General features: G+C 35.5%; 1 long non-coding RNA gene across 1 annotated transcript; it reads left to right on the top strand.

Moving 5' to 3' along the window:
- The first annotated feature begins 1,867 nt into the window (after positions 1-1,867).
- On the top strand, positions 1,868-6,198 carry LOC150099831 (uncharacterized). The gene is made up of 2 exons (XR_016549331.1): positions 1,868-2,003; positions 5,952-6,198. It is a non-coding gene; the product is annotated as an uncharacterized LOC150099831 (long non-coding RNA).
- Positions 6,199-11,440: the final 5,242 nt, after the last annotated feature.

Here is an 11,440-nt window from a genome sequence, read left to right as displayed (position 1 = left end):
CGACGGTGACTTTATTACCACAGGCCCCAAATCTTATTCCTACAGAACGCGGGGGGGGGGGGGGGTAAGATTGTTACCAGATGCAAAGGCATTACTTTAAATTCTCGCGCGGCCACTGAGATTAATCGGGAATCTATGATTGCAGCAGTAAGGGGTGAGCCAATAAACATCCAAATTCCTGTACCATTTTCTGTCCACAGAGACAAATGGAGCTGTCAACTCAAAACGACCTCCGTAACAAAAAGATTTGGATACACTTTTGCGAAGCGCATAGTGTCAGACACATGCACTTTTCCCTATGGGTATTTTAAAGGATAATTCCTTACACTCCCATACCCCATAAGCAAAAGATGCCATCTATGGGACAGAAAACTAAACAACATTCTACCTGGTAGGTAAAAATCCATGGTTGTTTCCCAACACGATGATTTGCAGTGTCGCCCTTCTCTTGTACATTCTTTACATCAATGTTATTGTTACTATTATTCCAGAATAGCTTTTTTTCCTTAGAATTCAAAAAGAAAATTCGTCTTGGCATGATTACATGGTGACTGTGATAAAAAAAAAAAAAAAAAAAATTTGACAAGGAGATTTTTTTGATATTAAAACAAGTATCTATTTGTTTTTACATGATCTCTGATTATATAAAAACAATCACAGTCTTATTATGTTATCATTTTCAATATGTTCATACATCCATTTACATGTATAATTTCGGAAGCTACTCAGTCAGGAAAAACAACATTCGTGTTGTCTCTCATAGAACATTGTAATCAACTAATCAAACCACCACCGGAACGAATCGTTTACTGTTACAGTGAAAATCAAGATAAATTTAAAAAATTTACCAATATAGAATTCGTGAATGGTTTGAAGTTACCTGAATTTGATTCTAATGTGAGAAATTTACTCATAATCGATGATTTGGTTCACCAGGCTAAGGACAGCACGGAAATAGCTGATGTATTCATAAAAGGTTCACATCACCGTAACCTTAGTGTCATTCTACTGACACAAAATTTATTCTGTAAAGGTATACATTTTCGTACAATTTCTCTCAATAGCCATTATGTTATTGCTTTTAAAAATCCCCGAGACTCTGCAGCTTCCCAAGTATTTCCAGGACAAACGAACGTGTTAGTTCAGATTTATAAAGATGCAACACGCGAACCCCATTCATATTTAGTTTTAGACTTTCGACAGGAAACACCTGATATTTTACGCTTGAGGTCACGGATTTTGCCAGGAGAAGAACCCAATACAGTATTTATCCCTGAATGGCTGATAGACTCAAACGCTATGAATATCTCATCAAGTACTTATCTCATTCCTCTCCCAAACAAGCAAATGATGCTTTAAAACATTGCACCTCTAGCCAAATCACCACACTCTGTGAAATCTGCAAAATGTTTTATGTGGAAATATTCCACTACAAAAAAAACACAAGTCACGCCTACGAAGGAAAAAAATTATAAGACCACTAAGTAACAAATCGCTTCCCTTTATAACCAGAAGAAAATTGGTTTTACAGCACGGAGGAGCACTGTTCCCATTATTAGGCAGTATCATTGTTCCTTTATTGACTTCACTTATTAGAAAATGAATATGTTTAAAAAATTTACGCTTCTCCAATCACCAGAGGAGCGTGAATTGTACACACTCGATGACGAAATGAGTGCCATTTTAAAAATAAGAAATAAACATGCAGATGAAAAAGTAAAAGCATATTTAAATGTTCTGCAAAAGTATTTAGGGTTGAAAAACCAATTGGCTCACACAGAAGGAGAGCAACAGGAACATAGAATACCACGTCCAGAACCTTTACTGAACAAACCAAATACCCAGAACCATTCCCATCAACCATCAACGTCAGCCAGTCCCAGTGAAGAAAATGCTTCCACTCCAATCCCTCCCCGCAAGAGAGCTCGAAGAAGGAGTACCAAATTCATCTCTCTATCTCCCCGAAAGCTGCGTGGGAATAAGAAACTGGTTTGGAAAAAATGGTAAGTGAAAAAAACAATTTTTATTTTTTTTATTTTTTTTTTATTTTCAGTAAATGATCTGTAACAGCATTAGATACTACAATATCATTTAACCACAAATCCTTAGAATAACATTTGCTAATAATATTTTGCATAGAAAGACCACGACATCTCAATATTAAAAAATACACACAATGCAAACCACACGCGACAGATTCCTTAGCTTGTACAGCTACAGAATTATAATACCATTTATTAGTATTAATATTCAGAAAGTTAACAATATCGTTTTCGGGTGGACGACCGAAGCTATCGAAAAAATCACCGTGTTTGTCTTTAATATAGATAGCTTGCCAATGTTGTCCTGGCAACCAGGTCGGATCTGTGTTCACTACGCATCGACTGTTGTTTTCTGATCGGATATTGTGGCAATTCATCACGAGCACAAACTCCGAAACCCACTTTTCTCGTGCTGGGTTCTAACTCTAGTATGCTTACTAATTGTTCAGTGTTCATAGTCCAGTAACACAGAACGATTATTTGTATATTATTATTTGATAACGTACACTCAAATTCTGCATAAAGAACCACTGTGATGTTTTCAGGAAGAGGTTGAGCAAATTTAACTTCGAGTCGCACACTTCCTCTTCTTAACAGGCTGACATGGGGGGCAACGGCATTTTGATCTGGCGATAAGTATCCATAGAGAACGTTTCCCTTTACGTATTCTTCATAAGAAATGTCATTACCACAGTCTCTGTTCCATTTACCTAGTGATGTGAACAGTGACATGCAACATCTGCTGTAATGCCTTTCTTTGAAGTTCGGAGTCAAAGGTTGTGAGGGATACTGAATACCGTCAGCTGTCACTACAAGAAAATTCAGATTGAAATGATGAAAATTAAATGGATTTCTGTTGAAAGTGCCATTAAATCCATCACTAGCGACCAGTCCAATAATTAATCTAGATGGTATTTCACCTAGATACAGATTGTCTCGTGTGGCATCTGACATACCCTTGGGAATTGAAAAATAAGACACTTGCACACGATTGATGGGGTATATCATGTTTGACTTGTCTAACACAGACAGGTGAGCCAATTGAATCTTTGAATTTATTTTGACTTCGCGGACAAAAAATGTAGCCTCTTCAATTTGCACTTTAGCCTTAGAATCAGCATTTGCAGTCAGTAAACAAAATTCGGGAGAACTGCGAACCATACGAACACGAACAGTAACGTTATTGATCAAGTACCGGTCTTGATGCATGATGTCAGCGTGTATTCGCCCAAGCATCTCGACACTTTTCGATTGGTTAATTCGAGATTGTCGTCTACGCATCCCACATTCACTTTTGGTAAACATATCACTAACATTAGCCACATCATCTTTAACAAATAGTTCATTTGTCAGTTGACTGTTTTTAGCATCTCTGTCATAATTTAGTAGGTTTTCAATATAAGCCCTGTAAGGATACGTGTCTGATGCCACATTCACTAGTTTATCTTGGAGAAAAACGTCAATTTGACTGAACAGGAAATGGAAAAAATTATTCACAACACCAACTGAAGAATCTTCGATAGGTTTATTATCATTGTCAGTGATGCGCACACGAACACGTAGGTATGAGTTTCCCAAATCCAAGTATTCTTCAGATGTACCTGGTATGCAAAATTCCACTGGACCGCCACTGTCAGTACTGGATATTGGTTGGTAGGTAACATAAGAACTTCTTTCCACACACATGTTGACAGGAGGGTGGGAAAAAAGATCTAACTCTGACATCATATCCTCAGCAAAAGATGTCATCTCGCTTGCGTTTTTTAGTATTCGTTTTTTTCTTCTTGCTTCCTTGACCTCTCTGAAGTAATCGACTCTGAGCCTTTTCAGCAATGGTTTTCCCAGCTTCTGATGCTCTGTTTATAAAGGCTCGACGTACAGGTACCCCTTCCAATACATCTCCTATCATATGCTGACCGGCTTTTAAGGCTTGACGACCGACAAATTGAGCTGCAGGTTTTAAAAGTGGACTTAGAAAGGAGAAGGCACTTCTGAAAATGCTACCTAATCCGTACCACGCTGTATTGGGGGGGCCCGTAAACATTTGAGCCCCACCTGCCTGCAATGTGTAATATCTGAGATAATCAGTCATCCTTCACTTGTCGGAACTGTAATTTAACTATTGTCTTGCCACCACGAAAGTGGAACAATTCGCCGCTGTCAGAACGAATTTCAATGCTAATTGACTGAAATGTTTGTTTTCGTAACGGATAATAATCAGGTTGAGCAAAAACGAAGGAACACTTAGTGCTGCACTGAACAACTCGTAACAATGGTGCACATGTATCACCAACTATCTGTTCTTGTATTAAATCAGAATAAACAAAATATGCGGCTACACCCCTCTTTATATCAACTGGATATTTCCCTGTGATTGTACCTTTCAGTTTAACACCAATCTGATTAAAACCCAGTAGAAGGCCCAAACCTGCGGCCTCCTTGGGAAACAAAAGGTTGTAATCTTTTGGGACTGTCAGAGAAATAGTGTTGTTTGTATTCTTTTTTCCAGTAATCACAGAACTCACATAAAACATTGCTTGAAGAAGTTCAGAGGGTGAATTGTAACTGCCTTGGGGAATCTTGTACACTTTGTAAAATCCTTCTTTAGACTTTTCAAAAACTTTATTTCCTGCGATGTTGTTGTTCTCGATATTGACACCTCCCCCAATTGCACGTATCATATGAAACTCATCGTAACCGGAATCGATGTTATTAAATTCTCCCGGAAGATGAATTTCGGCAAGAGCAACTTCCCATTTACATTTAAGTCTGATCTTGTGTGGTAATTCCACTTGAAATTTCGTTTGCGTGTTTGTAGGAAACATTTTCATACTGGCATTACTGGGAAGGGTTAAGTAAAACATCTTCGCTACGAACCCAAGAATTATACGATGAGGGATAACCGAGCCACTTAACAAAATACTGAAGCTTTCTTTTCTGTTTGCGCTGCTTAAGTACTTGTTCGATTAGATACACATCTTCCGGAAGTTCATTGGGTATATTAGCCTTTTTCAGTTGAGGTTCATAGAAAGTTCCCTCCACTATCTCTCCGTTCCGACTGCGAACTCTATATACTACAGGGTTTCTATTAATAACCAGAGCAATAGTGAACAATTCTCGTGTCCAGTTACCCCAATACCCTTTTCTAAATTTGTGGGTATCATCACTTAAAACCACACTATCACCTACTTGAAATTTTGGTTTGGTAGTCTCCTCTTGGGTTCCGTACAAATATTTCCAAACACGATCCTCGTTGTGAAGGTTAACTTGGGAAGGAGCCATACCGATAGTGCGGTGTGGTGTGAGGTTATAAGTATGTACAAGGGTCGGCAATACATTTGTATAACTTTTACTTTGAGTATACGTCATCCACTTGTAGATCTTTGTTTTTTCTGCAATGGGTGCTTTCATTTCGCTCCTGGTCGTGTAGAAATGAATATTATGGTTCTTAAACCATGCACGAACTTTCTTGTTGCAAAACTCTTTTCCTTGATCAGTGTTTATGTAACATGGCACGTCCTCTTTAAAAATAGACTCGAAAGCATTAACAACATCGTCTGCTGATTTCTTCTTCAGTGTTCGAACCCACGCAAATCGGGAAAAACAATCAATGCATACAAGAAGGAAACACACACCCCCATTCTCTTTTACAAGGGATGACATATCTGCCAAATCACATTGAAAAGTGTGTAAAGGTGTCGGGACTTTGATTTGATTGCGTTTAAACTTTCTTCTAATGGGTTTATGTCACATAAGTAGGTTGTGTTGTTAACCAACTTTTCACGGTTTCATGTGGCAAATTTGTATGTTTCTGTAAAGCTTTGACACTTGAAAAACTAACTAATGTATTAGGATTATAGTAATCTGCTAACTTTTCCATTGCTATCAATGAATTTTTTTTCTTTGCAGGTGAAAATCAAGAACCATCGCAAAAGTGGCAGTTACTTGCTTTTATAGCAGTACTGCTAATATTAGTGACATCAGAAATTTCCATAATCATTTGGGAAGTGGTATCAAAATCAGGCAATCAAACTTGCCTCATCAAAGAAATGTTACGCCAAGAAAAACACCATTTGCATTGGTGATATATGTAAATTCCTATTTCTGCATATTGCATTGTAAATAATATCTGTGAAATAAATATGTAAACTTAAAAGAACAAAAGTGTCTTTGATGTGTTATGTATGTTTAAGTAAGAACACTTTTGAAATAACCGTGAATACACATACGATTTGTTTATTTATTTATTTATTGAATTTTAAGATCTTAATTTTAGACAAATCAAAATATTCGGATGAATTATGAATAAAATATGAACTTGATTAGAATATGTATATATGAAAAAATATGAAATATGAAAAAATAGAATATGAAAAAAAACGTATGTGTGTTTGAGTGACACCAGTATATAATTAATTATTCAGAAAACCTCGAAACACGGACAGGATCACAACTCTACTCTAAGAATTCCCTTTAACAGGAAAGAAAGAAAGAAATACCCCATAATGTATTGGAAATTAGTATATCCATCATTAGACAACCAAACAAAACATGACGACAATGACGGATGTGTGTCACCCTGGGAAAATTACAAGATATCTTATCTCAAAAACATCGCCCACAATTCCATAGCCAAACCAAAACACCACGTGATATTTCTGACAGAAGGGGGGCCCAGCGAAATTCCAAACTCAATAACAACAAACATTCGCGTCACGATTCCTTATCTTATCTTGATCTTGTCAGAAGTGTCCACCAATGACAACACGATTACTTATACACTAATATATTTCCCTTTCCATTCAAAACAATGTCACTTATTTACAAATAACAAATGACGTCACTTATCTACATCTCATAACAACAAACATTCACGTCACGATTCCTTATCTTATCTTGATCTGGTCACTAGTGCACCACCAATCACAACACGAATCCTTATCTCTACCATCACCCAATTCCATATGCGAACCAAAACACAAGAGCCGAAGCCAGTGACACATATGCCCACAGGGAAATCCCAAACATTCCAGACCCATGAAGCCATGCACACAATGACGTCATCAACCAATCACGTCACGATTCCTTATCTCAACCATCACCCATAATTCCATACGCGAACCAAAACACAAGAACTGAAGCCCACATATATGCCCACAGGGAAATTCCTAACATTCCAACTCATGACGTCACTCACAATGACGTCAGGAAGCCCCGCCCATCGGAAGCATTTGGTCAGAAGTGGCTACCAGAAGCCACGCCCACCGGAAGCATTTGGTCACTAGTGGCTCCCCTACTACTCTCGTCAAATGAAAAAAAAAAGTCAATTCCTAGGATATATAGAACTTGTGAAACCGTTTTTGCAGCACTGTGAAACGGATTTTGTGTTAATACATGCACAAGCAGAAATAAGTTTTCTAAACTCGTTTTCAACCAGATTTTCTGTTTTCTTTCTGACTCCAAAGTTTCAGAGATAGAAGGCACCCATACACGGGAAAAAAAAAAAAAAAAAAAAAAAAAAAACCTGAAGCCATCGTAGACAAGAAAACGAGACATTCCGAGACCTTTTATAACTTATAATTGACCTCTATAACCATTCTATTTATAACTTAATACTCGGCTTATTTATACTAACCTAAGGCTATTAGGTTAGTATTTTGACTATTAACAGCGTTTCTTTACTGGAGACAGGTTGTCTGTTTGGTACGATAAAAAATGAGAGAAACTCTGCAATCTCGGTATGAGTTAATGCTTGCTAGTTTGGTATAATAACTATAATGCACACAGTTTCCTATAAATTGAATAAGAAATTATAAACCACTTACCAAGTTAAGTTGCCAAATTTATCATAATATCTAGCCATACCATTTCTCTTTTTCCTGTCTGCTGGCATCTGCAGTCCAGAAATTCTTAATCTCACTTCATAATCTACATTTGACAATCCAAATATCATCTTTATAACACTCTCCGATGTATCTGAATTACTTCGGAAACCAGGAGACCAGACCTGCACACACTGGTCCAAGTGACGTCTTATCAATGCCTTGTAAAGATTGTTCTGCATCAACGGGCAAGACTACTGAAATGGTCATATCGCATCATACTTTTGAGATTATCTTACATGTAGTTCAAATGTGCATTATGAAAAAAAGTCTTCATTTTAAGATATGAAAATCCGAGTAAGTAATCAGCTTTTACTTAAAACACAAAGCATGGGAAGGAAGGAGAAGGAACGCTCTCGCTTATGAGGCTACAGTTAAGGAGAAGCGTTGCCCAAAACAAAAATTGTATTTGTTTTCCTCAGATAATATCACAGGCAGGAACCTGTGATATTATCTACTTGTAAGGCAGGAATCTACTTCATTGAGCTTAGAAGCTCAATGAAGTGAAATCCTTAACGGGAATCAGTATAATGCATTATACAATTCATTCTACTTGCTCTGTTGACTGGAAAATTTACTACTATCACCAATATCATCTACTGCGAAAAACCAATAGTTCGAAAATATACCATCTGGCATTGGAACCTTAAAAAAGAACGAATAAAGGTCAGCTATACGGGCACTTTGAAATAGTCCCGTATTATTTCTATAATTGCACTCACTATTAACCTCAAGATTACAGAGTTACCAGCGTGTTGTATTACATCTTATGCTCAAACTAAATACTGTATATGTTTTGGAACCTTAAAAAAGAACGAATAAAGGTCAGCTATACGGGCACTTTGAAATAGTCCCGTATTATTTCTATAATTGCACTCACTATTAACCTCAAGATTACAGAGTTACCAGCGTGTTGTATTACATCTTATGCTCAAACTAAATACTGTATATGTTCAGAAGATCTTCGAATAACAAATGGAACAGTTCAAAGGTGAAAAGAATGATTTATGTTTGATTTGAGGTATCTTTCTCAAAAATGTTATTTTGTCGTGTCGTATATTGTCCTTAACTTGACTTCCTAAAACTTAATTCATACTCTGATTTGAACTGATATTGCATTAAAGAGTTTCTGAAAGGAAAAATCTGCAGTCACGGTATTAAACTCCATTCAGCAGAAAACTTGCATCCCAGATGGAATTCGGTCCGTGTCTTTTCCAGCCATAGGGCATTCTAGGTTTCATTTTATATTCTGAAAAATCGAAGATCAATGAGGTTGAAAACAAATATGAATTCATCTATGGTTGGCTAAAGATTTTGGATTGCACGTGACCTCTGTTAAATACGTTCAGCCCTCTTAATCTCATCTAGTCGAGAATGAGACTTTTACTTTTTTTTTCATTGATGCAAAATTCTAGCTAGATTTTTATTCTTCCTCTGTTAACATTTTTCTCACTAAAAGATTTATTAATATAAAAATTGTTAGCTGTATTTTAAGTCATTTGAAGCGCAAAAGTTTTTATATTATCAAATTAAATCACAAAGCACTGAACAAAAATAAGCAAAGCATTTTGGGTCATCAAACAAAACGACAATTCAAATTGTTATTCTTCGAAAACCGTTTAGGCTACGGAAAACAAGACGCACCAACTCAAGATAACAAAATCATTAACAGCCTGGTATTACAAGTGACTAGTGTTCTTCCTTAGTTATCTATGCAAGATAACTATCAGACACTAATAGGAAAAGAGTTTAAAAAATTTTCCTATGACAATATAGAAAATATATGGAATCAAGGTAAAAAAATTGTTACAAGTACTGCAAGAAACATACTTAGTATAACATCAAGACCAAATCATGAATGAATAACCCCTGAAATTCTAAATACTTTAGAAGAAAAAAGAACAGCAAAGCATATATTAAATATAAAAAATACAGAAGAAAATAAACAACATTATAAGAATCTTAAAAACAAAATTGATAAAATGTGCATTTCTGCCAAAAATAACTGGTTGGAGGAAAAAGCAAAACTCTGCAAAGAAGCTAATAAAAGAAAGGATAATAAAACGGTATACAAAATTGTCAAAGAATTAACTAAGATTTATAAAGATAAACCATTAACAATGAAAGATAAAAACAATCTAGAAACTGGGTCAATACAAAATATAAAATGATTTGGAAGAACTGCTATGAAACATTATTTCAAAAAGAATATGAGGAGGAAAGTATAACAGAAAAGATGATATATGAAAAGGCACCACCCATAACTCCAGCAGAAATTATAAATACAATAAACCAAATGAAACTTTCAAAAGCTACGGGTAAAGATGAAATATCTATAGAACTATGGTGGAAAGGAAGCTATTAATTTCTTAATGAATTTATTTAATCAAATTCTTTATACTGGAGTAATCCCAACTGACTGGAAAACAGGAATTATTATATCAATTCACAAAAAAGGAGACAAAAGAATATGTGAAAATTATAGACCCATAACACTCTTAAGTCATAGTTATAAACTAATCATTCGAATTATACAAAAGAGAACACAGTTGCTTACAGAAAAAATCATAGAGGAAAACCAAGCAGGATTCAGGTCACATAGATCCACCATAGACCATATCTTCACCATTAATAATATAGCAAAAAAATATTGGGAATACAACCTGCCGATATACTGTTGTTTTATAAATTTTAAGCAAGCCATTGATTCAGTTAATAGAAACAAATTGATCACTAAAAAACATAAAAATGGATTCGGATATTTTAACATTTATTACAAATTATTATGGAGACACCAAAGCTTTTGTTAAAATGAACAACATTAAAACCGAGGATTTCAGAGTCGAGAAAGGTGTAATGCAGGGATGCCATCTCTCACCTCAACTCTTCATCATCTTCCTAGAAGAAGTCTATAAAACCATAGCTGATGAACTAGGTGTAAAAATCAATGGTACCAACATTAATCACATAAAATACGCGGATGATATCATTATTTTAGCAGATTCTAAACCACAGCTAGAAAAAACTATTAATATTTGAAATGACTCTTGTAAAACTCATGGTATGAAAATAAATCATCATAAAACAAAAATAATGAAGATAGGTAGAGAAGAAGAAAATAATTCTATAAATTTCGAAAATCATCTGCTGGAACAAGTTAATAAATATGTTTATCTTGGCAATCTTATATCTAGTAACCTCAACAATATGGAAACAGTAAAACACAGGCTAAACCTAGGTTGGACCAACATGAATAAACTAAACAAAATATGGAAAAATAAAAAAATCCCAACGAGTCTAAAATTAAAATTATATAAAACAATTATTATCCCAACGGCTACTTATGCTTCAGAAGCTTGGAGATTAATTCAACAACCAATCAAGAAACTTCAAGCATTTGAAATGAAATGCCTCAGAAAAATTAATAACACCCACTGGATGGTTCATAAGACTATGATCAAGTCAGAACAGATTTAAACTTCCCAGATAATATAATACACACAATCATTAAGCATC

This window comes from Typopeltis vanoorti, chromosome 14 (genome assembly GCF_054136105.1).
Source record: "Typopeltis vanoorti isolate ZY-2024b chromosome 14, IOZ_Tvanoo_1.0, whole genome shotgun sequence".
Classification (NCBI taxonomy): Eukaryota; Metazoa; Arthropoda; class Arachnida; order Uropygi; family Thelyphonidae; genus Typopeltis; species Typopeltis vanoorti.
This window is presented reverse-complemented; position numbering and strand designations above follow the sequence as displayed.